This window comes from Drosophila biarmipes, unplaced genomic scaffold (genome assembly GCF_025231255.1).
Source record: "Drosophila biarmipes strain raj3 unplaced genomic scaffold, RU_DBia_V1.1 ptg000004l, whole genome shotgun sequence".
Lineage (NCBI taxonomy): Eukaryota > Metazoa > Arthropoda > Insecta > Diptera > Drosophilidae > Drosophila > Drosophila biarmipes.
The window spans coordinates 1,256,119-1,282,699 of NW_026114526.1; the positions used below are offsets into that span (position 1 = coordinate 1,256,119).

A 26,581-nucleotide genomic window follows, 5' to 3' on the forward strand; every position below is an offset into this window, starting at 1 on the left:
GCCTGCCAGTCCTACCTTCTCAGCCAAACGTACTCATAGAAAGGTGGCACAGATCCTTTAAGTCATCTTATATGTGCAACAGAGGGACTCCGTGGACGGAGTTACTGCTTGTTCTTCGTACCTGGTTCAAGGAGGACATCAAATCTTCCGCCTTAGCTGAATAAATGGAACGGCGTAGCAACACCTCACTGACTTTTCGGCAAGAATCAGCAAGCGACACATGTATATTGATAATATTAATAATCTTCGTATTTTTTAATGTTAATTAATTTTAATTGCCAGCCATTGCCATTCGAAAAGTATAAGATTGGTGTACAGTAAACCATTTACATTTTATAAAGACCAAAAAACACTGTGGACGGCAGTTCACGTAGGGTCGAAGCGCACCAGGAGGGTAGGCGAAGGCGACTACTATACTATGTATACTGTGGTAAGAACATATCGAGAGCTCACAGTGCTCAATCCTATGTCCAGTATATACTTCTTATATGCCATTAAACTTAAATACTTGAAGCCAAAGAAACTAAGTCTTTGTTGCCCAAACATACGACACATTCAGATCTCGTCGTTCATTTTCAAATATAGGACACACAAGAAATACATGTTTTGCGTCTTCATTATCAGTTGCGTTAAGTAAAAGTCCACATGTCCATGCTTCTGTGTAAGCCATCTCTGCAGTTCTGGGATAAGCTTTTACGTCCATCGTCTTTTGCTACTATTTGCTCATCTCTCCTGCCATTTTGCAATGGTAAGTTGTCTGCAACTTTTCCGTAGGAATTCGACAGTTGCGACTCCTGTGCTATCTGCGCGGATCGGTAGGACTCCCGATATTACCAGGGCCGCGGTAATCAGGGCACACGAGCTCTGTACAGATTCGCCATCAGGCAAATAACTATAATTTATTGTGGCTCGGCCCCATATGGGAGCAGCGTACATCAGCGTCGATGTGACAGCGCTAACCAGTAGTCTACGTCCTGGTTGCCTAGGTCCCCGAGTGTTCACCATAACTCGGTAAATTGCAGCTGCGGCTCTACCTGCCTTGCCACTAACGTACGCTAGATGTTTTTTGAAAGAAAGCCGGTGGTCGATCATGTCACCTAAGTATTTTAGGCTTGGGCGAGATTTAATTGTGGCTTCCCCAATTTTGATAGTAGCCGTCTCCATTTTCTGCCTGCTACTTATCGGGCCTGTTTCGGTCTTATGCACTGCCAAGGCTAGACCTTTTTATTCGACCCATGCGCTTGCTCGTTTCCGAGCTTCGCTGCAGATTCTTTCCGCGTCTGGGAGTTTCTCTGCCGTAACTACTATGGGTACGTCATCCATAAAACCAATAAGTCATGCCACCTCGGGCATCGTGATCCTAAGGATTTCGTCGTGCATGATATTCCACAATAAAGGGCCTAGGACTGATCCTTGGGGGACTTCCCGGTGACCCTGTGAGTCGATTGCCCAGATTCAAATTAGTATAGGGGTTCAGAAACATCGATGGAAACAAAAATCGATGTTTTTGGACCATCGATGTTTCTAGGGCCATCACTGTTTAAAGGAGAAGACACACGAAAGGTTAGTAATTTGTTACATTTTTCGAATTATTATAATTTTAATTAATTAATTATTTGCTTTAATCTTATAGGGAATGGTATTGCAACGGAATGTAGAGTATCCGTCCCAACAAAAAAGAAAGTTGGATAAATATGTAATGATAATGATAGCACGGGACGTTCAACCATTTAGCATGGTTGTCGATGATGAACCTATTTCAGAGACACAATACTACCTAAGCTGTACAATGAATTAAGAAAGGATCTTGAAAGTGAGCTCGAAGGTGTCCCGTATGTGGCAATTACCACGGAAGGATGGACTTCCCGGGCAATTAAGCCTATATAACAGTAACATGTCATTTTGTGAACAAGAAGTTCAAATTAGTGTCTGCAGCCTTGCCGACGGTAAGTCTTTTAATGCCCACTAATCACTCGGCAGTGAATATTGCTGATACTCTTCGACAGGTCCTAAACGAATGAGGTCTTCTACATAAAGATTTAACTTTTGTTACCGATAACGACGCAACTATGAAAAAGGCGTGCGAGCATCTGGAAATTAAACATTTTCCATGATTTGCACATACTATTAACTTGCTGGTTCAAGAAATTCTGAAAATTCAGATAATTCGACCTATTTTAACCAAGTGCAAGGCTGTTGTCGCATTTATTAAGCCCAGACCGACTGCAATGGCAAATTTTAAGGACGCTCAGATGGTGACAGACCCCCTTGGATTAATTCAGGAGGTACCAACAGTGCCTTCCAAATGAACGAACGAATTTAAGAGACCAACGAGGCACTCCCAATAGCATTACTAGGGACTACAAAGGCTCCTGTTTCCTGATTCCTTAAATTTTTGGATGGTAAATATATAAATTGCATATTGTGATTATTTTAAAGTAAATTATTCTTATTCCAGCAATGTTTAAAGAACATGGAGCCTTACCAGGAGCTTGCAAACAATTTTTTGTGTATTCCTGCCACGTCCTGCGAGTCCGAAAAAGCTTTTAGCATGGCGGGTCAAATAATTTCCGATCGCCGTACCCGTTTAAAGAGTAACATCGTAGACCCATTTATTTTTATTACTAAAAATTATGATCTAAATCGTCTGATCTAAAACCGTTTAAATGAATAAAAGTTTTTTTTTATTTTTAATACAAATTTTGTTCACATTTGTTAGGAATATTTATAATTATAAAATTATTTTCGAAAACATCGATGTTTCATTCGATGTTTTTTTAAAAACATCGATGTCTTCAAACATCGGCATTTGAAATAGCTCGCTATTATTAGCTGTTTTTACACTGGGACATTTAGTTTGCTCAATGCATTTAGTGTGTGGTGCCAGCTAGCGTATTTAAATGCGTTTTTAACATCCAATGTTGCCGCTATGCAATACTGCTTAGTGCCGTTCAACCACCTTTTCCCCTCGATGGCTTTGTCCGTGATGCCGCACAGTTTACCGACGGCATCGATTGTAGATAGCCCCTTTCGAAAACCATACTGCATCTCAGGCCGTTGGATCCGACAAATGCACCTTCTAGCCGGGAGCGGATTATTCTTTTAGAAATTTTTGCCACCGTATCCAGCATGCAAAGTGCTCTATACGAAGAAGGCTCATCCGCCCCTGCGTTTGCCCTCTTTTATGGATTTTTCCAGGGCTCATCTTCTTTTCCTGTAGCATATCTGGAGTGCTCTGAACTCGAGTCTTCCTCTTGAGCGTTGATATGCGCGTCTTGCCCTAAGGCATTCTTTCCTGACTTCCACAATGGCTTAGTTCCACCAGTAAATACGTCTTCTTCTTGATAGGGTCTTCCCCTTCCTCTGCTTTGATGTAATCTGCTATGCTTCAGCTGATCCGCATGTAGAGAGGTCCTCGAACAACATCTGCCCCATCTCCGTTTCTATTTTATACCCTAACACGGTCTTTGCAACGCGTGGTGACTCATTTGTAGACTTAATCGTGCAAATTATTGCTGCATGGTCCCAGCTGGAGGCCTAGGCCAATCCAGCGCTCACAGCGTTAGGTGGTCGCAGTCTGTCTCCTTTTTGCGTTTGCAGAGCGTAAGCAGGGCTTTGCTTTGCAGCCTCTGGATTGGTGCTCCTTTGCCACGCTCTTAGTCTTACCACCATAGATTAACGGCACATATAACATCAGTTTTTTTCGGTGGTCTCGTCGATGTCTTTTACCTCGATCACATAAACCGGCGGCGTCAGGCCTTTGCCTGCCGGCGTACCACCGCTATTTATTGGCCCAACTCCTAGGCCTGCGAAAGGGGGTTGTGCCCCCGGTCCCCTGCGAAGTTTGGGCCTTTATATATATGGACGTTGATGCACTTCGAACAGTACAAACAAGTGGCCCAACGACACCAAGCACGTGCTTGTTACGCGCGGGGCCCTTTTATCAATTTGGGCAAAAAAAAAAAATAGAGACGGGACACAAATGAAAATAAAAGAAACAACTAAGAATTAAGCAAATGAGTTAAAATATTAGTTTTTAATACCGGGATAGATGTTGAAATGCAAATTAAATGATAAAGCTTATTACATAGAACGCGAAAAGGCTCGTGCAGACAAAAATTTGATGTACATCGTGGCAAATTTAAATTTAAAAGGTTGTACTCACACCATCCATGAAAACAATCAATATCCGACTGTAAGTTAAATCCCGACGCTATATCATTATATGATAAACAAAGCTTAACATCATCAGCATACATTAGTACACGAGAATGTGTTATGATTGAGGGAAAATGGTTAATAAACAAAGTAAACAGCAAAGGGCCCAAATGACTACACTGAGGCACTCCAGATGTCACGTAGATCAATTTTGAAACAGCATTCTTGAATATAACCCTCTGAGTCCTACGATTCAAGTAACATGAAATCCAAGAAAATAGATTACCAGGAAACCCAAGCTGATCTAATTTGAATAAAAGAAGAGAAAGGTTAACGGAGTCAAAGGCCTTACTAATATCTGTATATACAATGTCAGTCTGCATTTTTTCTTAAATTCATTCATTACAATAGATGTCAATGCAAGAAGTTTGGTGGTGGTCGATCTTCGCTTAACAAAACCATACTGACACGGTGATATAAGCGAGCAACATAAATGTTGCAAATGAGAAGTGACAAATGCTTTAGAAATTGCCGACAATTTAGAAATATCTCTATAAATTTTAGCATCCGCCTTTGCACCCTTTTTATGGAGTGGAATAATAAAATAGAAGGAAAACTGATGATGAAATACTTAAAAACTTAAGCACACATTCAGGAAGTCCATCTGGACCAGGAGAATAAGTGTGCGTTGTTGTTACTAAATCTCTTGACTTAGGTGATTACAGGGGAAAAAATAAAATTTGCCCTATTTAAGGGATTAGAGTAGTTAGAATTTGAACAAGCTGTCGAACAATAAGTAGTTTGGAAAAACTCAGCAAATAAATAAGCAATTTTAGAATCCGTTGATGCCTCCATTGAGTTTAGACGCAATGCCGATGACCTTCGCTTGACATTAACAAAGTTGTAAAACTATTTCGGATCGATTTACATTGATTTAGATACATAGAATAGCAATGACTGTTGAGAATATTAAACCGTTCGCTCTACACGATTTTTTAAACTTTTTTTAAGTGTTAGATTTAAGTAGTTTGGAAAAACTCAACAAATAAATCAGCAATTTCAGAATCCGTCGATGCGTCCATTGAGTTTAGACGTACCGATGAAGGCAGTGCCGCTGACTTACGCTTGGCAAAAACAAAATTGTAAAACTGTTTCGGATCGTATGAAAATTCAAATTTACATCGACTTAGACACATAGAATAGCAATGACTGTTGAGAACATTAAAATCTGTTCGAGCCACCACATATTTCGAAAAATCTGCTGGTCTACCCGATTTTGTATACTTTTTATAAGTGTAAGATTTAAGGTTTTTAAGTCTTTGAAGCGCATTGGTGAACCAAGAAAGCCTGTTTAGGTTTCAAAGAAACCTATCCCATTAAAAAACGTATTTAACACTGTATAGAATTGTACAGTGTTTGTACAATTGTACAAGTCTGTCCAATTATAATGAGAAATCATATCGTTAAGTTTATTATAGTCACATTTACGAAAAGATCTCATTTTAGTTGGAGAAACTAAAGAAGAGAGGGTATCAGAGCAGGGGAGGCAAATTGTCAGTTCCATAGTTGGATGATATGGGTCTTCAGGTACAACAAGAGCGTAAATTCTACATACTGTGATTTCAGACGGGTCTAAAACAAACACAAGATCTAATTGTCTTCTTAAGGAATTTTTTATAACTAAAAATATATGATCTACCTAACACATATACGCTGGGGGTTGTTTTTTTTTCTGCCTAAGCTCTTACCCAAACCGTTAGATCTCGTGCCCGTCTCTGACCCAAATGTTTCAAAATGTTTAACATTCCGCACGGAACAATTCAACTTAGCTTTATTTAGTTGTTTAGTTTTGATGTAGTGTTCCGATATTTACGTGTGACAAGGCAATCGAAAGCTATTGCATGCCAAGACTTGAAGGAAGTCAATATATTTAGGCCGGTGGAAATAAACAACCCCGCTATTGACCTTTGGGGGAAATCGGCCATAGTTGCTAAGAAAAATTAGTTCTACCGCCTTTGGAAAAACTAGCAGGTTTGGAGAGAAAACAGCTAGAAAAAGCTGCTGCCGAAACGTGTAAAATACTAAAGGTACATGAATTTATAAATACTTTGTACGCCTTTTAAACGTCTTAATACCAGCGTTAAAAAACATTTTTTTTATCTATCTTATAAGGTGTTTAGCCTCTAGAACTCCTAAACTTTTGACATACGACACATTTTCTTAAAAAAGTCTTGTGTCAAAATTATTAATTAACAATATTGGCCACATTTACTAGTTAAGAGCATGTTACACTGCCTGAGAATTTAACTTTTTTAAGCGTACCTAAACTAATTGAAATCTTGGCGGTAAAACAGCTATGAAAAGCTAAATTTAGCTAGCTCGATTTAGCTAGTGATAATGATCAACAATATGTACACTTCATACATGAATATTAATATCAAAAAAAAAAAAAATTACAAAGACATTGAATTTTTCGTATGGTTAGACATTTTTTAAATTTACATTTTTACACTTTCACCACTTATTCTCCCATCGCAATTAATTTTTGTAAAGACTTTGTGTGCAATTCATTTTTTGAATACCTTTCGATTCATGAATCACTCGTAACCAACCGACGATTACTGTAGATTTACATTTCTTCGTGACTATACATATTAACGAGGAAAAGGGTCGTGGGATTATGCACTATTAAAATACAAAAGTTCTGGTATCGACTTCTGTGACGAATAATGCTTATTAATTCGACTAAATAAGTACATTTTCTAAAATGTTCTCATCCGGCCAGTTCCATCCAAATATTAGGTTTATTAAAGGAATATTGTATTGAAGCGTGTCGAATGAGAAGGATATCGTGTCCGTTTCTACGCAAGCTAGTCTCTCAATTTTGAAGCTTCCCAAAATTCGTATTTATATTGCAAGTAGTATTACGTATAAGTCGGAACGAGAGGATTAGGAAAACTTTATCATATAGCTCAGATGGGAATAATCAAAAAAATATTCAAGCAATTGAACAAAAAAATATAATTTTTGTGTTTTTCAAATATTAACTTATAATTTTGGGCATATTCTATTTTTTAATATTTCAGAATTTTGAAAGAAATTAAAAAAAGCAGGTTTTTTATATCATACAGGTGCCATAGTAACGATCGGATAATTAATGTCAAAATAATACAAATACCGTTAAGTTTCGCTTTGACAAACATATACGGTAGTAAATTGAAATTAAAGTTGGTGTTTAGTTTTCTAAAAATCGGATAGCTCTCGACCTACAATGCTTCCACGGTGTTGGGGCTCAGTGGCTTGATCGCTGAAAAATATTTAAAAGCCCTGAAAAAAGGGTACGAAAAACACGGGGTACTTTTCGGATTATTGCGCGTTGCGCCTTGGTGTTTATTCGTTCACATGTAAATATAAACTAATTAGGCCTTGCTTAACTTAGGCGTTCCAGAACGAAGCGGAGACTTACAGAAGAGATGGAGAGGGAGAGCAGAGTACAGTGCGAGCGAGAGAGATGGAGACATCTGGATTAACTGCTGCTCTACACCACCTCCAGAAATTAGACGCCCTTTTGGCATGAACATTCTTCCCGTAGTAAGGACGTAGGATTGTAGGCTCAAAAGTATGACTTGTGGCACTGATGACCACTGCGGCAGAAATCTGCGGAATGTTCGTGAGCCAAGCAATTACAAAAATACATGTGGATTGTACTTCCTGGAGTCTTCTCTGGGCGCTAAGCCGCAGAAAGTGGTGACACTTAATTAGAGAGTGGATCTTTTGGCAGACTCGGCATTGGTAGGATTTATTACCTTGGGAATGACTCCCATCCAAGGCGGGATATGAATCCTAGTATTCGAATGAAGTATTCTTATTACTCTTTTTGTATGGAAACTTGCGCTGAACAGGATAAATTGTGCGTGGAATTGAGATGGATACCTGCCTTGGAGGGTCGGATGGAATCGGCGGAGTAGAAGAATCCCTGTTACAATGCAGCAATGTGTGATGCCGATCTTAGGAATTAAGACAGTTGTGAGCGCGTGTACAATCCAGGAATTGGGGGCTGCTTGCAAAGCAATTGGAGCACAACAGCTTCCTTTGGATATAAGCTAGGCGATCGGCTACCGTCATTTGCACAGAGTGGTTCTTCATCGAACACAGATCGCAGCCTTTGGGTACTACCCTTTCCTAAAGGATTTTATTTTTGGAAATTCTGCAGATCGGCAGATCGGAAACTATCGGCAGGCTAAGATTTCGATGGCGCTCTGTAGGAATTGTGGCTTTACATATATTGGATGGATTGCTCCCATAATGAAAGCGCGACCATTGGTAATTTCGCCGAGCACATATGTACCAGGATAGGATCCCAATTCATAATATTGATGCCGGAAAATTGAAAGGAAGTAAAACATCATTGAAAAGTGCGTTGAAGTTCCTTTAAGGCAGCTCCAAACCCCTGTGCTATGAATTTCACATTGAACAGAGTTTTTAGGTTATTCCTAGATTCGAAACGCTCAGTTAGGTTATCCCAAGCTGAGCGAAGCCGTAATTGGTGAGTGAGCTTCGCCACTTGCCTTTTTTTTTAAGTGGAATAATTTTTCATCGAGTGTTAGGCTCGGATTGTCTATGTATGTATATCGTCGTGAAAAGGTCCCGCAAAGTCGGCCAGAGAAGACAATCGCCTGGGTAGGATCACACTTGCGCTCAAACGGGCACATTTAATATATATAACTTAGATCGGATGATCAGTCTTTTGTAATACATTACGCACTTATACCACTTTGCGCTGAAGAAAACGAAAATGTGCGTGTGTATGTGGAGTGCGAATAGCGGAATTACAGAGCGGGAATTGTGGAGACTTCGCTTATGTTCGTTTATCGGTGCGATTGTTTGTCACCTGCACAATTAATTTTTTGCTAGAGTAAATCTGCCAATATTATGATTTATTTTTAAAGCTGGGAAATGTTTAGCAGTAATTCTAGGAGAAAAGTACTTGGAATGGACTGTATTAGAAGTAATATATTTATGTATATATAAACACAGTAAAATTTTAAGTCCAGTCGAAGAATAAAAGTGGTGGGGCGCAGCGGCTTGATCGCTAAAAAATATGTAAAAGCCTTGGAAAAAAAATTACGAAAAACGCGGGTTAAATTAACTAATTAAGCCTAGCTGAACTTAGGGACTCCAGAGCGAAACAAATACTTAGAGAAGAGATGGAGAGGTAGATCAGAGTGCAGTGCGAGCGAGCGAGATGTCTCGATAAACTGGTGCTCTATACTGCCTTCAGAAATTAGACGCCCTTTTGGCAGGAACACACGCGAACGACCTGCAAGGGTATAGAAACTTCGGCGTCTGAAGTTAATTTCCTTCCTTATTTTAAAAATCAAAAAAATCTAAAATTAGATTTCTATTTGCTTTTGCTGTAATACACGTATATAAGTATTTTTATCACAAAAACTTGTAAAGATCAAAAGTTGAGTAATCTCAAAACTATATAATTTGATTTAACAAGAAAAGAAGTTAACTTCGGGAGTTACTTCTTGCAATTATAAGAAATAATCAAATTTAGTAAATAATTTGTTTCCCGATCGTTCCTATAACAGCTATATGATAGAGTCGTCCGATTTTGATCAAATTTAATTCGAAATTCAGAACTAATTTAAAAATGTTATTTCCAAGCTAAGAAGGGTATATGTCAAAGAACACCGAAGCTATAATTTGTTTCATATTATTTTCCCAATTTTCCGATCGTTCCTATGGCAGCTATATGATATAGTCGTCCGATTTTGATAAAATTTAATTTGAAATTCAGAACTAATTTAAAAATGTTATTTCCAATCGTGGGAGGTTATATGTTAAAAAACACCTAAGATATAATTTTCTTAAAATTTTTTTATAGTTGGCCGAGTTGGCTGCTTCCGACTTATATACTACCTGCAATAGAAAAATAACTTTTGGGAAAGTGTCAGCCCGATAGCTTTAAAACTGAGAGACAAGTTTGCGTAGAAACGGACGGACAGACGGTCATGGCTAGATCGACTCGTCTAGTGATGGTGATCAAAAATATATACTCGTATACTTTATGGGGTTGGAAAAGTCTCCTTTAATGCGTTGCAAACTTCTGACTGAAATCGTTATACCCTCTGCAAGGGTACAAAAAAACAGTGGTGCAATATAAATGGTCCATCGAATCAATCTAAGCTAAAGTGAATTTATGCATAACCAAAGCCCAAAATCCTCATTACTGGTGACGGCAGTCCCATAGTGACGAAGCGCAGTCGGAAAAGTCTCCTTTACTGCGTTGCAAAATTCTGACTAAAACCATAATATCCTTTGCAAGGGTATTACAGTTTAAAATCAATTCCAACATGTTAAAATAAATAGAATTTTTTTTTAAATAATTGCTGACTTATTGCATAACAAAGTATTAAAAATAGCATAGCATAATCTTTTTATATGTTTATAAAAATAAGACTTAATAAAAAAGTATATTACGCTAGAGCTGTTTCTTAAACTGGTGAAAGATTATTAATAAGGAAACTGTTCGCAGGGGGTAGCGGGGCTACGCTGGCGCTGGAACTTACAGCGTCGTCCATTTGGACGGCGGACTGCTGTTGCGCTGTAGGGGAGAAACACTCGAAACGCGAAGTGCACCGCTGACCGAATGTCGGAGTCAGCGGAGCGACCGTGATTTATTTAAACAGAGTGACAACGTCGAACTGCATAAAGGAGGGGAGATGAGACAGGAACGGGTTAGCACTGAGTGCGGTGCAAAGCGGGAGCGATGCGGGGGTCCAGATTTGCTGGACGGTGGGAAAATTCCGCCCCTTTGAAATTGCTAGCGTTGCAAAAAGTCCGGAGCGCCGGAGAAGATCTACCCGAACACCGTCTTCTGAGCTACCGGCAATCCCTCGTGAACCATGTGGAAGCCCCGCTTTATCACCTTCGGGTAGACGTCCGCGCCAAAAATAAGGGAGATGGTGGCTGGCGAATGGAACCGCTCATCCGTGAGCAGTAACTTCTTTGCCACGGATGCGCACGTTCGGCTCGATTTTGAGGACCGCTTTCAGCTTAACCGCGTCGTCGACTTTCGATCGAATCGTCGCCGTGCAGATGCTCTTCTCTCCAACGTTGGTCGTCCGCAGACGAAACGCGGCGGACATGAATGCATCGATGGAGCTTGTCGGTGTGTACGGATCAATGAGGGCGGCGGTGTCGAACTTCTCCCCGGTCTCCACGATCACCAGCGCAGTGGGAAGGACGTTGGCGCTATGGCGTTGGAGGAGAGCCGCTAGCGACGGAGCTGATGTCGAAGATGCTGAGCGCTGCGGATCTTGCCGGTGCAAATGCTGCAGAGAAGAGGGCTGTGGCTGGGAGCGGGACTTGTTCCGGGAACGGCGCTCGTGCATGTGTAGAAGCCTGTTGTGGTGACACGTTCTGCGCAGTAAGCTCCCAGTGGAGTGCTCGCCTGAGAGGCAGTACTTGTTTATGAGCACTGCTCGCAGCTGCTTCTCTGCGCTTAGCTTTAGGAACCTCTAACACTTTCGAAGAGGATGAATTCACGGCAGAGTGGCTATCAGTAGGATAGGTACCTCTCGTACGTCTGCTATCCAATGCTTGAGCGCTACGTGGACGGGGAGCCATTTTCCTAGTCAAAGCGTGGATAAGGAAGTGTGGATAACTATGAACAGAAGAGTTCCGCCGACAAGAAAGTGCTTTGGTGTCAACGTTAAGAGTTCAGTTCGATCCTCAGACATTGAAGATATCTGTTTAGAATTTAGACAAGCTTCGATTTTCGCTAGGAGGGTGGACATATCTTCACTTCCTTGTAGCGGTGGACTTGTAAAACAAGGTCTTGATGCTCTTGGCACCAGCTTCCCCCCATATGGGGTGTTCCAGGAGGAATATTTTGCAAGCTGAGCTGCTGATGCCTATACGCATCAGTCACAGACTCCTTAGCGGCTTGCAAAAAATCTCGGGAAAGCACGGTGGAAGCGGCGACGAAGGTCCTTCCATTGTCGGACTAAACTTGGCAGGGAAACTCTCTTCTAGATACGAAACGAGTGAATGTGGCAAGAAATATTTTAGTCGTTATTTTGGATGTAGGCTCTAGATGGATAACCTTTGTAGAAAAGCTAACGAAAACCAACATATACCCTTTTGTAACGAGACAAACTCTTCCGGTATACTTTTTTATATTAAACGGGCCGGCCATACCTGTGTACGTGAACGGATGGGAAAAAGCATTCTCTCTTTGCAGGAGTTAGCCTCCGTTTTCACCAAGTTTTTTATTCTCGGAAACCAGTATGTGGACTGGCGGTAATCAGCACCATTAGCTGATTACCGCCATGTAATGAAACGAGATGCGTAGATTTTCTCAAGCTGTCGAAGACCGTTACGCGGCCGCATGCCCAGATTATGATATAATTTTCTCATATAAATGTTTTTTATTTATTGGATCATTTTCCTTTGTTTTACAATTTTTTTTTTACACCCTTGCAGAGGATATAATGATTTCGGTCAGAAGTTTGCAACACAGTGAAGGAGACGTTTCCGACCCCATAAAGTATATATATATTCTTGATCAGCGTCACTAGACGAGTCGATCTAGCCATGTCCGTCTGACCGTCTGTCCGTCCGTTTCTACGCAAACGAGTCTCTCAGTTTTAAAGCTATCGGGCTGAAACTTTCCCAAAAGTCTTCCTTCTATTGCAGGTAGTATCTAAGTCGGAACCAGCCGGATCGGATACCTATATCTTATAGCTGCTATAGGAACAATCGGAAAATTAGTCGGAAAACATGAAATAAAAATTATATCTTCGGTTTGTTTTAACATACAACCTCCTACGCTTGGAAATAACATGTTGTAATAGTTATGAATTTCGAATTAAATTTTATCAAAATCGGACTACTATATCATATAGCTGCCATAGAAATATCATATATAGCATTTGAGGGATAATTCATGAATTGATAGAAATATATAGTTTTTGACAAGTATAAAAGACCATGAAATTTAGGGTTCAAGAATTAGTATACAACAAATCCAATCCTACGCTGATCAAATAAATAAATTTAAAGTACATTTTTGATCAACTTATTTTGTTGAATTTGAGGCACTTCTTAGAGACCTTAAATGACGTGAAACCTGTGATTGGATAATGATGAAAAAGATGTTTGGATATTTAAATCTAAATTTAAGAAATTAAAGAAAAATGGAATAATGCAAGGTATATAAAGGAATAGATCTGAAAAGATATTGTTACGGTCATATTGAACTTATATCAGTAAATAAGTAAAGTAAATAAAATTCTTCAATACAAAGGACTGAGTTTTAAAATCTTACCACAGTATTAAATCAGCCTGAATAAGAAGTACGCCCAACAGATATACTTTTCTTGATCCAATTTGAAGGCATGCTTTTCAGACAACATCTACAAAGGATGGATTACCTAAAAGCTACTTTGCAGGATTTAGAGAAATAAGAGTTGATCCACTCAAAGTTTGGATTCCATAATAAACTTTGTCATTTGCTGCCTGCACTAAAAGATTAAGCCCTTACGTATTATAAGATAAATAAAGTATTGCTCCAAAACCATAAATAACTCGAATTGATTTTATAAAAAAAACAATGTTTTTTTATTTTTTAAAATTGTTTTTAAACATCTTCTTGAATTTTCTTAAATAATAGTCTAGTGTTTTCTTCTATGATACAATAATGTCCGCAAGTATTAGAAAAAAAATGTATAAGCGTTAGATTTTGAAAATTAAAAAAAATTTTTTTTTTGGGATATTGTCCATATGAATTGAAAAAATTTTGCTGACTTCGACTATCAAAATAAAATCCAATCCAATGAGTTCCAGGTTGATCTGAAGTTTCGGAATTCGCAATTATTAGTGCTGGATACTTCGAAATAGTTTTTGGTAATATATCTGAATGGAAAACTTATTTAAAAAAGATTTTGTCTTTGAATGCATAGAAAGCACATGTTCAATTTATAAAGTATTCATTTTACGAGAGCGTACGAATATTTCTATGCTTAACAATATCGTAATTACAGTACATATACCAAGCAGGTACACAATTGCTTCAACAAGTGGTTCGGAAAATCTTCCTTAGATTCTTAGATTAAATTAGAACATATAGTTGAATTTGATTGATCAGCAGTTTAGTAAAAGGCTAATTCAAAACTGTTTGAATATCCTTGGTAATTTGAAATCCACGATCCTAATACTTAATTCCACATGATCTAAAAAGAATATTAAATCCTCTTGAACTTTAGACCTTTTCAGCGTTCGGGTAAAGAACTTGAACTCAAATTGAAATGGGTCTAAGGCTCGGGTTCCTGAGTATGAGCGGCTTTTAACCATACAAATAACCGTACAAGTAACTGCGTTGTCTATCAATAGTGTATTGTTGCCTGGATATGTTGTAAATGATTTGACTTCAATTTTGCTAATTGGGTACAGAGCATTTTTAGTTTGTAAAACATGATAATGAGCCATTAAGATATTTGGCTTAATTATTATATGGTTCATTAAAAGTTGTGCTTCTAGTATCTTTAAATTTGATTCAGTACCAGTTTCCATTAAATAAAACTTTGTTTTTTCAGTATTTAAATTACTTCTTAAATCATAATCATAATAATTATCACTTTGCGATAGCAATATATTATTTAAACAAACTGACGAACTTCTAAATAGTGAATCTAGAATATTGTTTACAACACATACAGCTTTTCCTTCAATGTTGCTGTTATAATTTTTTTTAAGTTGCACCACAAGTCGTAAACAAACACTTGATAAATCTCAATAAGTATCGCCATTTTCCAAGCAAACAAAATCGATTGAACAGGCGCCGCCAAAAATGCAATTGGATTGTATAAGACTTCTTCAGTTCTTAGAATAGAACTTTGCTGGGGCTGGGCCGCAAACTTATCTACAAAAACAAATCTCAAACAAAATCACTTTTCATACATTCGATATGCGTACATATTTGCTTTCAAAAAATATCTTTAATATTTAATTTTCTTGTTGATTTTTATTTTTATGATGCGGGTCGGTATGTTTACGTTGTCGTTTAGATTTATAATGAAGTTTTTTTTTCTATTTTTCAATTGCTTTATTAGAAAGATTGTGCAAAGCAATTTAACTTTGTTATTGAATTATATTTCTTAAAGGCTTTCTCCCCTTTCATTGATTACAGCCTTACCAGTCTCAGCAGCCTGATTTTTTATAGCAGTTATGCCCGAAAAAAAAGTGTTTTATGTAATTAAAAATACCGCTAAAAAATGTCCGATTTCACGTCCTTGTTGCAATATATGCGGAGATATCTAAAGACTTCCAAACTGATTTACAAAATAATCCTGATAAGATTTCACCATGATGACTATTTTAGTTCTAAATAAATAGTATTTGTGTTTGAATTATTTATAGTCCTGACTCTCTCCTTCTTCTAAAATAAAGAGTAACGAAAATCGGAACAGCTGAAGTTTCAAAAGGTATCTTATATCCATTGAAATCAGTAATTATATAGAGATTTCATTTGGTGACCATATGTCTAAAGGATAATATTGAATATTTTTAAATTAGATGTCTTAATCTTTTTTTGATTATGATGAAATCATGGTTTTTTACTACCTACTGACCTTGGTTTTATTTTGTCAGTGTAAACAAAAATCACTTCTATTTCAGGTATATTCGTTGGAACTGATTCATTTGTATACCTAAATGTTTTAGCATTTACAAGACTAACAAATTCAGTTTCTTCCAAAAACATTTTTATCTCTGTTTGGTTAATATTTAATGTAATCCTTAAATTTATATCTGTAATACCGACTTCCCAAGCATCGCCCATTTCTCCTGGAATGTTCACAATGTTTGTAAATGCACACTTAACGTGGACTAGATTTTTTTCTTCTAACCGATCGGTTGTTTCACGTCCTGTTACATATTTAAAATCTAAATAAAAAGATTATTAATAAAAGATTAAAGATTATTTAAAAAAGAGGTATCGGATACTACATTTTCTTTTCTTTTATTTAAATTAAAATCATCATCATCACTTTCAGTTGGAAAGTTGGGGAACTCAAATTTTGTTTGTTCTTTTTGAAGATTTCATGATTTATTACGTTTTTTATTTTAATCGTAGCTTAATTCTTGACAAATTTTAAGTCATTCATCAAAATCACTTATTTTATTATTATTTAAAATTTGGTAAAAAATTTAAATTTAATAATTCACATCCTCTATCATTTTTTATCAATTGCTGATGGGTCTTAGGTTGCATAAAAATTACTTTGCTTAGATTATGTTTACTTCTAATTACTTTTTAAAAGTTTTTCAAAAATTCAAGAAAGCAATGGAGTGATTAGATTCGTTAGAAATTCCACTTTTTAATAAGGGACTTTTCTCGTAGAGTTTTATGTACGCTTTGGGCACGAAAGGTTTATACTATTTTAGAGCATTAAGATGGGATTTACTAATTTTTTTGATTTCATTATAATGTGTTTAATACAATCTCTACGATTGTTTTTACCAGGTTACAATTACTGTTGCTTACAATTGCCTTACAAAGTCTATTGTCGGCCTTTTTGGGCAAATCAGATGAATCTTTTTTCGCAACGTATTTGGTATTTAGTAAAATAGTGGTAAGATTTATGAAATATGTATTGAGTTACCACTAATACTGATAAACTCACACACTTTTTAATAATGGCTCCCATCCTTAAGTTAACCAATATTAAAAAAATTGGTTCACTCGTTTCAATTTCAATTGTTTCAGGGACTCCTTTAAAATATTCCACATTTTCGAAATTGGGTCTCCTCTCCATAACACCAAATAATTCTATTTATTAAAATATTAAAAAGATGATTTTTTTTGGTAATTCGATTTTTCAAAAAAATTGTTTTTCCCGATGCGGAGGGTTTACAAAAAAGCATTGTGAAATGATGTATAATTTGCGTTAAAATTTTTTTTAAAAAATTTATTTTGTTTAGAATGATTGTTTTTATATTATATTATTACTAACTACTAGGTTTTTTTACTCTAGATTTTATTAATATTCTTTTAATCGCGTTTGTTGGAGCAGTTCTTCTCGAAATGAGTATCAGGTCTGCAATAGTTACAATACATAAGTTGCGTGTTTTTTTTGCGGGGAGCATTTCCAAAATATCTCTTAAAAAAATACATAATAAGAAACAACCTGATAGGTCCGTAAATTTTTTTTACTAAATTTTAAATTTAAACACATGCGTAACCATTATATTTCATAATTGGTGTTTTCTAAGAATACAAACAGTTTAAGTAAATTATTTAATGAACATCGAAGTGGAAGTTTTTTATTGTGTATTCTATAATAGGTAAAGAAATTGGGTAGTTGAGTTAAACTTCTTCCAATATTTATATCGATAACGCTTGTTGATAAATAGAACAACAAGAACTGTATAATACTTATTGAGCGGTGAAAGTATTGTGTATGGAATATCTCCACCTGAAAAATCCAATCCGTGAACGTTCTGCTGGTTACGGTGCTGCTGCTTAAGAGCTCCATTATCCAATTATTTTGTTACTACAGGGAAAAACGGATCGCTTAATTTATACTTCGGCTTACAATTTTTATGAATGGGACCCATGTATTTTCCAGAAAATTGATTTCCTTTTCACAGGCACAGCAGTTGCCTTCCTATTCATGGCCGTGGATTGTGCTAGCACTCGGGATTTTGGGGGTCGTAGTTTTTTCCTTGAGTGATTTACAGAATTTTGGTATACAGTCAGCGCCTATAAAAATATACGAAATTTGAATTAGTTTTTAAAAAAGTAATGAATTCATTTTTTGTTTTTTTTTTACATACATTAAAATGTCCACAATTCGTTTAGATCAGGATTATATTTATGTGGGGATTGGTTAAGTTTGTTAGGATATTTAATTTAAGTTTAAGATAAATATTAACAGCTTCACAAAAATATATTGTCTAGAGGTTTTTATGAATTTATTCAATTCGCGAACATCGTTGCCTCCGTCTGTTACGTCGTCTTCGGCTTCCTCTTTCAAACTCGCTCGCTCGTCCACTGCCGCTCGATGTAGTTGTTTCGTTCATTTTGTTTCGTCTTTTATTCGCTATCGTCGTTTTTGCAATCCACTTTAAGTTTTCGTTTTGCTATTAACCTATCGTTATTTTTTAAAAACAGCTCGTCGTTACTTTTTAAAATATACTCTCGCATATAGCAGACACTTAGTTCCACACTCCACACAATTATCAGAGTCGTCAGATATGTATGAAATGTTGTTGTTTGTCATCCAAGCTTTCATAAACTCGGCACAACTAGAAGACTTTCCAGGACCGTAAGAGTTTCAAAATTTCTGAACGTCATAGGAGTTGTTGGGTTTAACTTTCGGTACTTGATATGGACCTAAAAATTTTGGTTTTAGTTTCAGGCTAGTACCAAATTGCGTTCGTTTAATGACAATATTGTGAATAAGTCAATAACGGCAAAAATGTGTATATAGTCCTAACTTGTTGAATCAAGGGGTCCAAGAAAATCTACATGGAATGAGTGCAGCGGAGCGGCCTTTTTTTAACGGATGCAGTAATCCTTCTTCCTTTCCTCGTTTTCTATTTGTGAGAATTATTCAGGTTATTGGTCTTCATGATTGCAAAATGACCTCTGTAGCTTGTAGATAATTCCAGATTTGCAAAAGTTGTCATCTTGGAATTTTGCGCCGTTGTTGAGTATCTGTTTAATTGCTTTTAGGTGTTCGTCTTGGCTTTGTGCTGATTTAATGGCAAGAGTGACGTTGTCCTCCGTTATTGTCATGACTGGGTGTTGACTTAGAGATCTACGTGCTTCATTTGCATTCCTAAAGTTTGCAGTTGTACTCTGCAAGTACCATCACCTGATTCTTTTATTCAAGTCCTTCTTTTGCAAGGTGTTATTAAATCGTCGCAGTCTGTATAAATTTTAAAGAATCTGCCCAAAAGTTAGATTTGAAACTTAGAGACAGCTTCTACAACGGCTAGTTCATAGCTTGGATACTCTCTTTGAGCCGGCGTCGTCTTTCTGCTTATGTAGTAAACGGAATGCCGATCTTCCGGAGATTTCTGCATCAGAACTGCGCCTAATCCGTTGTTTGGCACCACGTAAATGTTCAGAAAATATTAATTTTCGTCAAATGAACGCATGAAATGACCGATAAAAATGGCACAGCTTTCGAGTTTTGGCTTCTTCATCTTCGCGCTTTATTTTAAACTTGCTGCCCGTATCGAAGAGAGCTACACACATTTTGCCGTCAAGTGATACATCCTTGCTAGTGATGTCGTTCTTCGGTTAGACACGATTAATATTGGATTTATTTTCAGCCGGCTTTTCTTTTTTCGCGTAACAAACTAATTCTTTTTTGTAGCTTTTTACTGGACCGTTTTGGTTTTTTATTAAGCTATCAGATTTCGATCACTTTCCGTTTGGTAGCCTTTCAGTTTATTCTTGAACTCACATACATTTTTTGCGCCATATAATATTGATTTATTCAACAAAAGTTCGTCTATCCCGTCTATGACGTAATGCATGAGCGCTTCTATTTCGACACTCCCCCGCGAGGCGATGTCCTTCATACGGTAAAAGTATTCATTTCGTCTTTGCGGCGTTTGGTTTTGCTTGTGTACATGTTTGGAGCTTACGTTAGACCGAAATTCATCCAGCAAAGCATATTTAAGCGAGTCCCATGAGTTTAAATCGCGTTTGTTGCTAACAAAAAGTTTTGCTATACCTTTTAGCGATTTATTCGCAAACACAAAATTTTGCAACCCGCTCCAGCACATTAAAGTTGCCGTATCATCGAATTCGCGCAACCAAGTCTTTACAGGTAAAACATCGGTACCATCAAATACACGAACCGATTCTTCGACGTCGCGAAAACCTAACGCGAAAATTGGAAAGTTCTTGCTCTCCTTGTTTTCAGAAAAACGAACTCCGCCATTTTCCCGACTTTTGCGCCCGTTCCTAGAATTGACGGACTTTTCCGCATTTTGTTGCACATTTACATTCCTTTCGTGGTCGTTTTCCGTATTCTTTGAGCACTGTTGAAAGCTTGCGAGTTATAGAGGGTACTTCCTTGAGAATTTTCCTCATATGCTGACTCCTTTGTCACTTTCTTCGTCACCAATAGCTTCTAGCAGGCTTCCACTTTGCAGATTGCCAAAAATGTGAGAGAAAATATCACCCACTTCATGGGTTATTTTCAGAACACCGCATATGCTTACACAATCACGGTCATTTAGGTTATCGTTAATATAAGCAATTTTGCGCCTGTATTCATCAACAATACTAGATTTGCTGCTCGATCTTAGAGTTCTGTCTATAATTTCACCAAGTTGCGTCCTTTTCGGCTCAGAAATATTTTTAATTTTCTTTCACTGATCAGAAAGTTTGGCTAGTTCTAAATATTTATACTAAAATCTTTATTAGTTACTCTATATTTTTATTTCTTTTATTTGTGATTGGAAACTCGATTCCTGAAAATCCAATTGTATTCCGTCATATACAATTATTTCGATGTTTATATTAATGTGGTCAGTTGTGGGCTTTGTCATTTTCTCTCGTGAATATTTTTTTCTTTTGTTGTTGTAAAAGTAGAACTCTCTTGATTTTATTAGCTATGAATGCTAGTATGCACCACATGAATCAAAAAACGTCACTATTCTGTACTTTTATAAGTGCATTTCGGGAACTTATATTTTGGGATGCCTCTAGGTATCCGTTAGCTGGAATGTTTTCTAGCTTGATTATAGTAATTTCAAAATAATTAAAAATTTTTTTTTTCTTACCAGAGTCTTTTTCATGACCATCTATTACCAAATTTTGCCAAATTAGCTTCATAGATAATGTTTTTATTTTGATGTACAGATTTATATGCATTCCCAAAACGTTTTGTTGTTTCAACAGTAACTCCTTTGTCTGCTTGTTTAATATATGTACCATAAACTCTTAGGTTGAATTTAATAGCTCCTTTTTTTATTTAAATTATATTTTTTTGGCAATGCTTTTCAAAATCTTTAAAGTCAATAGTGCTTGATTGATACGATTTTACAGGAAAAACATTTTGTGAAGAAGAATTTCCCTGGATGAAGCATATTAAAATTTGAATATTTTTTATTTTCGTTAATCTTAACCTTTTTTTTGTTGAGTAATTCCTTATCCTTATCCATTCCCATCCGTTTAAGAGCTGAAAGAACGTCCGAATAAATACGTCTTTCTTTGTTGAGTTGATATTTCAAACTGATTTTATTTAAGAATATGTTCTACTTAAATAGCTAACATGAGATTTACAACTATTCTTATCTTTAAGGGCGATAGAGGAGATAGCAATTACTCCGATCGCACTTATCCCTAAACATGTGGTGACCACTCGCAGGGGGTCATTTTACAACCTTTTTATCTCGTTGTTTTAGGTATGCACACATGTGAGACATTTGGTGCGGCTACAATTCCGCTACCTAAATATACATTTGTATATATGCGTGTTCATGTTTGAACATACTGCCAAAGGCCGGCAAGAATGATATATTTTTAATATATGAATAGTTATGATTTAACGATTTAGTGGACTGTAATTATTTATTCAATTTTATTTTTTAAACTCAAATCTTGCTCTTTTTGTGCATATATATTTTTCAGCTTAGACATGTAATTCTCTTATAGCTTAACTCTAACATTGGTTTGATTTATTCTTTCTTAAATAATAAATACTTCGTGTTCTGATGAACATTCTGCCAAAGGCCCGGCAAGCTTTACAATTATTTTTGACAATTGTGCAAACAACGGTTTAGTGGACTGTAAATTTATTATTTTTCAATACACATTTTTTTTTTTTTAACTTAACTATTTTACTTTAAATTCCTTGCAACGGGCCTGCGAAAGTTATGGCTTGTAATCTTTGCCTAACAAAACATTTTTTCACAAGGTATATTATAAAAATTCCCAAAACTATTAATGACAATATAAGACCAGCATGTCCGGAAATATGATGGAAATGTAAATCCTTTAATTGTGGATGGTTTTCTTTAAGCTCTTTAATTTCTTTCTTTAATTTATCAATTTCAATTGTATGATTTAATGGCGTTAACTTTAACGGATCCCACATTATTTTCGGAACTTCACTAACCTCTCCTATGTATGGTGTTGACAGTGTCTCTTCACTTTCCGATTGAATATTATGATGGGCTATAAACATTTTGTCATCCGTTCTTGCTGTACAATACGGTGCAATACTTAAAATCCCTTGCTCAGGCAGTTCAGACAACTCCATTTGAGACCCAGAACATTTTACTCTTATTTTAGTACCTATCGGAACCTTAAACAACCAACTACTTTTCTTTTCCAACTCTACCCAGTAACTTGTGGCATCCACTACTGTTTTGTATACACAATTCGAAGCTCTATTTGGTTTTAACGGCTGAACTTCACATGCGTTGTCATTCGCGGAGTTCCAGGGCCAACTTCCTTGGCATATCCTTTTATTTTGTTGCCATTTTTGACATTGATTTAAAGTTGCTTCGCTCATTATGTGATACGAATCGATTTCAAAATTATAAATTAAAAATTCGGAAGTTATGTGTACCATTATTATTTTATCTACATTCTTAATAGGCAACGGAATTAGTCTAAACAATTTAGACGGATGCCTACTGAACAAAGGCACTTTTGCAGTGATGATTAATTTATTCTCTATAAACAATCCTCTCGCTGTTAATAAGGTATATACCTCCTTTAGTTCCGTTCCTGATCTTTTCCCTGGAATTATTAGATTTTCCGACAGATTTTCCTGAATCTTGGCAATCTCAATTTTTAGCTGATTTGGCCTAAGTATGTTTGTGTTTAGTCTGCCGTGATTAATATCAATTAAAAGGCTTATAATCCCTGATTGAACTTTTTCACCTTCTTCAATCAAGGAGTGAAGCTGTTTAGTTATCATAAAGAATTTTATCGATTCTTTGTAAACATAGTAACTCTCTTTAAGAACTTCTGTCATGTTTTCAATTCTTACTTGCATACTTTTAAAATTAGCGTTAACATCCTCGGTTGTTCTTTTTAATAAATTAGTAGTTGAATCAACAACTGACGTTTGCTTTTGAACCAATTTATCCATGTTCCTCTGATTATCTAATAAGTTTTTCATATCTTCCTCTAACTGTTCCCTGTCATCTTCATCCATTATACCAAATAAAATATGATACAACGAACCTATAAACTCTAAGGGAGCACGTTTGGTTCTGGATCTTGGTTCCATCATAAATAATTTATTATTCTCTTCTAGTTCCATTAATTGGCTTTGCATATTATCCAAAACTAGATTGCATTGATCTTCGAAGCCATGAAGTTTTTCACAAACTCTTCTCATTTCCTTTATCAACGCTTTACCTTTATAAATCATTTTAAAATATGCCTCCATGTTATAATAAATCACCAAATTCCAAGACGTACTTACAATTTCTACATCTCCTAGGGGATCTAAATATATTGCCGCAGTGCTATTAATTCCTTGTACCTCAAACCCATCCTTTTTTGTTTTTATCGCTGCGGCACTTGACATCTGGCACAACAAAGCCAGCAAAACCAATATTACCATGCTACTAAGCTTAGATAACCTAGGGGAAACTCTTTTTATGGTCGGAGTTGCAGTTGCATCCTCTGCTTGCTGTACACCAATTAAAGGACAAATCTTGGTAATCGGTCTTGTAAATGATGCTTCTGAGGTTTTTACTTTGACAACCCTAACTTTATCGTCTCTACCTTTATGAACTTCCTCTACTTTTGCCATTGGCCATCTAGCTGGGTGACAATTTTCATCTTTTAAGAGCACTACCTGCCCCTTTTCTATATTTTGACTACCTTTTTTCCATTTATACCTCTGCTGCAACGTATATAAATAATCCTCCTTCCATTTGACCCAAAAATCTCTTCTCATTTTGCGAATTAACCTCCACCTATCCAGACTAGGAACCTTTTCATCATCATCTATTGACTCCACTATGTCCAACGTAGGTCGACCTATTAAGAAATGTCCGGGCGTTAGCACCTCATTATCATCGACATCTTCTCCCGTCGTATATAGCGGTCTAGAGTTTAGTACTGCTTCGATTTGGCATAATAAGGTTGACATTTCTTCGTATGTCAATATACTATCTCCAATGACTCTTTTTAAATGATATTTAACCGACTTAACACCTGCTTCCCAAATACCTCCAAAGTGAGGTCCTGCCGGCGGGATAAAATGCCATTGAATTTTTTCGGTTTCCTTTTCTGCAGCTACTCTGGAATTATATTGTATGGCTTTTAGTAATTCTTCATCTAATTTTCGTGCAGCTCCTACAAAATTAGTACCATTATCCGAATATATATTGGCACATTTTCCTCTTCTAGCTATAAATCTTTGTAATGCTGCTAGAAATGCATCAGAAGTTAAATCACTCACAACTTCTAAATGAATTGCCTTAGTTGCCATGCATACAAACACTGAAATATAACCTTTAAAAGTTTTTTGACCTCGATTTTTCGAACATTTTAGGTGATACGGCCCTGCATAGTCTATACCTGTATTTAAAAATGGGTATGCTACATTCACTCTGCACTTCGGCAGGTTACCCATTATTTGTTTACCTGTACATTGCCTATATCTCGCACAAGTGACACATTCTCTCAATACTTTCTTCAGAGAATCCCTTAACCTAAATATCCAATACTTCCTTTGGATTTGGTTTCTCATTAAATTGATTCCACCATGCATTGTCTCCTTATGAGCCTTTTCAATTAAAAGTCGTGACACGTGGCATTTATCTAATATTATCGGGTGCTTCACATCAAATCGTAACTTGCTATTTTGCAACCTACCACCTACCCTTAGAATACCATCTTTGTCTAAGAAGGGATTCAGCCCTATAACCTTACTTTTCTGCTCTATTTCCTTATCGGCTCGTAAGCATAATATCTCTGCAATAAAATGTCGTTCCTGCTGTTTTTTAATAATTAATAATCGGGCCTTTTTTAATTCATTTATAGTCAGCCAATGTGGGTATGACATCTTCTTGACTTTCATGGCGATAAATCGTAATATCCAAGCTACGACCCGTTCCAACTTTTGAAAACTTGAATATTTATCCAGCAACTTAGAAATGGTGTCTTCGGATTTTACTATCACCGTATTTACTCTTACTTTATCATCTATTTGTAACTTGGGCCAGTTGTCCTCCGGTGTTGAGAGCCATTTGGGCCCATTCCACCACAGCGAACAATCTTTTAATTTTGTAGCACAGATGCCTCTTGAGGCAATATCTGCTGGGTTATCCTCAGATCTTACATGATTCCATGCTGTATCTTTTACTTTTAAAATTTCGTCAGTTCTACGTCTAATAAATTTATCCTTGCAGTTCTTATTTCGTATCCATCCTAATGTAATGGTAGAATCACTCCATGCAAAACTCGTTGTTATGCCAGGAATAGCTTCTTTCGTTCTACTCATCAATAGGCTCAAAAGATGGGCTGCGCAAAGTTCTAACTTAGGGATTGTCTTCCTATTTTTCTTAGGATTTACTTTACTTTTGCTTGCTATTAATGTAACGGATTCTCCTACTTTTGCATATACGACTGCTGCATACGCCTTTTCGGAAGCATCAGCGAATCCGTGTAGCTGAACCGTTATGCTAGTCTGCGTTTTTAACCACCTGGGAACCCTAATGTCTTCTAATGATTTTAAATTTTTCTCGTACAGATTCCACTCAGCTAAATCGTTAGTAGATAATTCTTTATCCCAATCGTTTTCTTCTAGCCAAAGCCTTTGCATAAATAATTTTCCCACTATAGTCACTGGCGACAACCATCCTAATGGATCATATATTCTTGCGAGGTTTGATAACACTAACCTCTTATTTATTTTTTTATTGTTTTTCAACTTAACTGCAAATTTAAACTCATCTTTAAAAGGTTCCCATTGAAGACCCAAAGTTTTAACTGATTCCGTTTCCTCTATGCTCAGTACTTTATTTTCACTCGCATTTTCAACTGTATCAATAATTTCTTTCTCATTGGAGATCCATTTTCTTAAATTCATTCCTACTTTCTCCAGCTCCATTGAAATCAGGCATACTATTTTCTTGGACTCTTCAATGCTGTCTGATCCAGTCATTAAATCATCCATATAGAAATCGTTTATAATCACATCTTTAATTGACTGATCCTGACATCGATATCCTATCTCAGCTAACACCCTGGTTGCTAAATACGGAGCTGATGCCGTACCATATGTAACTGTGGTTAGCTTAAAATCTTTTATTTTGTTTTTGGGGGAATTTCTCCAAAGTATATGCAAATATTCTTGATCTTTTTCTGAAATATTAATTTGTCTGTACATTTTTTCAATGTCTGCTGAAACAACAT

The 26,581-nt window shown here is 36.6% G+C and overlaps 1 protein-coding gene and 1 long non-coding RNA gene across 19 annotated transcripts in view; both read left to right on the top strand.

Moving 5' to 3' along the window:
• LOC108021916 (zinc transporter 2) overlaps positions 1 to 26,581 on the top strand; it is a 183,430-nt gene that overhangs the window by 148,892 nt on the left and 7,957 nt on the right. The window lies entirely within an intron of this gene.
• Positions 1,086 to 2,663, top strand: LOC108036690 (uncharacterized). The gene is made up of 4 exons (XR_001768852.3): positions 1,086 to 1,563; positions 1,634 to 1,946; positions 2,007 to 2,402; positions 2,459 to 2,663. It is a non-coding gene; the product is annotated as an uncharacterized LOC108036690 (long non-coding RNA).